Genomic DNA, 3,364 nt, shown 5'->3' on the forward strand with positions numbered 1-3,364 from the left:
AAAACAATGGAAAAACCCTTAAGATAACATGTAGAAAGAAAAAAACATATCTTAAGCATGCAGAATAACACATGGACGATTAATTCCCGCTTTGAACGATTACGCAATTGTGGCATCCATAATTGTAATTGCGATTAGAAATTCGATTAATTGTGCAGCCCTATTAAGAACCAATCAGGAATCTTTTGCATCTCATGCCCTTGTATTCCAGGAAAAAATGTGTTTTAATTACATTATAGTTGTATAATTTAAAGCTTGTCGCATATTTTCTTTTTGTAAAGGAAAATTTTTTTGCCCATTAAAATGTACATTTGTGCACAATTTTGAGACATTAACATACTCCTATGTGACTAATCCAAAATGTACTTGTTTTTGTGAGTATTTATGTGTGAAGGGTTGGTGTGCATTGCTCTCTGCTGGGGACTCATTCTTTTTGCTGCCTGCGATCCTATGGGATTGAACTCAAGGTTGTTTGTGTTGCAGGCCAGGCCAGATGGGAGTTGGTTGGCTTACTCTTGGTTACAAACGCTGTTACCTTAGGCAGCAACTACATGCAAAACAAACCCTTAAACAGTGCTAGCACCCATGCAAAATGGATTGATGAGGTTTTGACATGGAGAAATAGTGATGAAATTAGGAAGAGAATTATTGGAAATTATTCCATTTGATTGGAAACACTTTCATCTTGTTTGCTTTGACTACAGACAATGTTTATAACATTCTAAGTAAACGATTAGCAAAAATACTGCTTTTTTTAAAATCAGATATCATTGTTGTCACTTTGACTCTCTCCTTTTTATGTCTGTCTCTCTTTTTAAATGAGGTGCATTGCATGAAAATGGAAGCAATTTAAATGTCACATTTAATGGCTCTCCCAGGGGGTATACATTTGGGTATTTTTAGAAGAAAAAAAAAATCAGCTGTCTCTCAGGCTTGTGTATTTTCACAAAGAGAGGAGGGAGCCCGAAAAAAGAAAATAGTAAAAGGCCTCTTGAATACCTTGAAACATGCCTTTATGCTAAAGTCATTTTTTTCATACGTTTAGCAAAAGCTAGTAAAATATAGCAACGTTTTTGGGTGAAAGTGCATAATTTTTGTTTTTGGGGCTATCAGAGCACTGTGGTGTTGATGCAGAAAACAACTTGCAAGTTTGCCTTTAGATGGCAGAGTGACTGCGAGAAGCTCCATCTCTAACTTGCTGCACGGTTTGAAACATTTGTGTGTAGGCTGGTTAACTTTTTACCTTCTCTCTGTTCTGCATCTCTTGTCTGTTTCTCTATCCTTCATTCAAATGTTTCTATGATCTGAAGAAGGTTTTCATCACGGCCATCTCCATAACCGCCCACTGTACATCTGTAATCTCTTATAATCTCTTCTTTAATCGTACTGTTTTTTTTCTTTTCCTCTATATCCTCCTGTGTCAATCCTGAATTTTCATTCTGCCTAAATCTGCTTTTTTGATCCTTCTCTTGAGTCTTTATTTTCATTTTGGTGTCTACTTCAATTCTGTTGTCAATATAAAAGGATATTGTTCTGCTGCACAAATCTTTTTTTATCCAGCCACACAACTCTTTACACATTTTCATACTGTATTCATATTGTATTATTTACAACAGAATTAAAAATGACTGTTCTTACCATCTAGCGATTTTTCCACATTGTCCTTTGGCTGGTAGGTCTGAGCAGTCAGAGTTTGAACAGTAACAATCGTCCTCTTAATTCAAGATAGGAAATTGATCAAGGGCTGAAGGTCATCTTGATTCTCTATGTCCTTCAACTTAAGTGACCAGTGAAAATTGCAGCCCTTTACTGTAGGATTCCTATGAATTGTAGGCACTGAAATAAGGATAACATCAACCAGAAAAACCCTGGGAGTTTTTTCCAGTGTCAATCAATAGAAGCAGCCAAAATTTTCATCACTTCTGTACAGCAAGAGTATATCCGAGGCGATGATGTGTATTCAAGTTGCAGTGTGTCCTTCAAAGTTGACATCATGATGATTGTGTTTTCTTGAATGAGGATTGACGGAACACGGGGATGTTGTAACCCCTCATCTTTGAGACCGTGTCACCTGTGAAGAAAACATTTTCAGTGAATTAGAGTGCCAGAACAGGAAAGAAGACTTTTATATTCAGAGTGTGTCAACTAGTGTTGTCAAAAGACCCGGTACTTCGGTACCAAGTCGGTACTAAATAAATGAAAACGTTACGGTACCAGGTTTTTTAAAGTACCGGTGGTACCGAGTACCCGGTCAACCCGGTTCTTGATGCGCTGTCCGAAAGGTGCGCAGATGCGCTCTCTTCATAAAAGCACCATAAAAGACGTGGCGACCTCAAAATGAGGAAACACATCAAACTAACAAAACACTTTAAAGACAGATCAAAACTGACCACAAAATCAAAACTGACCGCCACAAATAGATTTGCCAAAAGGCTTTGACTTCGTTGAATAAACATGAGCATTGCACGTGTCAAAGTCGAAACCCGGTGCGGGTGTTTTTATATCACTGTATTTCTGAAGGAAACCGACTGTCTTCAGAAAATTATGGATGTCATTTTCATTTCATCTTGCCTGTAATGCCTGAGCAGCGTTTGTGAGTGAATCCGACTGTCTTCAGAAAATTATGGATGTCATTTTCATTTCATCTTGCCTGTAATGCCTGAGCAGCATTTGTGAGCGGAGCGCTGCTTTGTGTATAGCCGTTACCGGGGAAACCTCTATCTCTCCCGCTCTACAAGCGCCTCCTGCTGACAGAGAATGAATTTGCATATATATGCTGCCACAAATAGAGAGCAAGTCTGTGGGAAACACCGCTTCTGTTATGAATATTATTCAATATTTTAATTTGAATGTCGGATTGAAATGAACATTGCTGTTATTAGAGTAGTTAATCTTTAGCATAAGCGCGGCTAACGTTAATATAATGAGCATTAGAATTAAGTTTCTTTATTAACTATTTAATGCTCCTATAACTTTTATTAGGGAAAAAAAAAAACAGGAGGACATGATGATATTTACTATTTTTACACACCAGAGGATTTTAAATGAATTGTGAATCTAAAATATGCGTGTTAGAGAATGTACAAATGGTTAACATTGTTTGTGTCATATCAGTCAGAAAAGCAGTTCCGGCCTTTTATTTATTTTATTTTTTTTAGCTAACGTAGTTAATTGTTATTCTTGGCTAAATAACTCTAGAAGGTTTTCAAAAGCCCTTTAAAATTAAATATATACACAGTTTGGATTAAATGAAAGTATAGTAAAAAATTTTAATTAGCATGTTTTTGTGTTTTGCTTTGGTACCGAAATTGGTACCGAGAACCGTGGATTTTCACTGGTATTGGTACCGAATACTGAAATTTTG

At 36.7% G+C, this 3,364-nt stretch overlaps 2 protein-coding genes across 4 annotated transcripts in view; one reads left to right on the forward strand and one right to left on the reverse strand.

Moving 5' to 3' along the window:
• Positions 1–3,364, forward strand: part of LOC107741414 (O-acetyl-ADP-ribose deacetylase MACROD1-like) — a 58,772-nt gene that overhangs the window by 19,742 nt on the left and 35,666 nt on the right. The window lies entirely within an intron of this gene.
• LOC107741397 (leucine-rich repeat transmembrane protein FLRT1-like) overlaps positions 1–3,364 on the reverse strand; it is a 20,175-nt gene that overhangs the window by 4,870 nt on the left and 11,941 nt on the right. For 2 of the 3 annotated variants that reach the window (XM_016554109.1, XM_016554119.1), the window contains exon 2: positions 1,639–2,071. The gene's annotated coding sequence lies outside the window, so the exon portion shown is untranslated. Of the gene's footprint in view, positions 1–1,243; positions 1,294–1,638; positions 2,072–3,364 lie in introns of those variants that run through there. The other variant, XM_016554129.1, reaches the window with a different exon arrangement.

This window comes from Sinocyclocheilus rhinocerous, unplaced genomic scaffold (genome assembly GCF_001515625.1).
Source record: "Sinocyclocheilus rhinocerous isolate Xijiao unplaced genomic scaffold, SAMN03320098_v1.1 scaffold431, whole genome shotgun sequence".
In the NCBI taxonomy this organism is placed as follows: Eukaryota; Metazoa; Chordata; class Actinopteri; order Cypriniformes; family Cyprinidae; genus Sinocyclocheilus; species Sinocyclocheilus rhinocerous.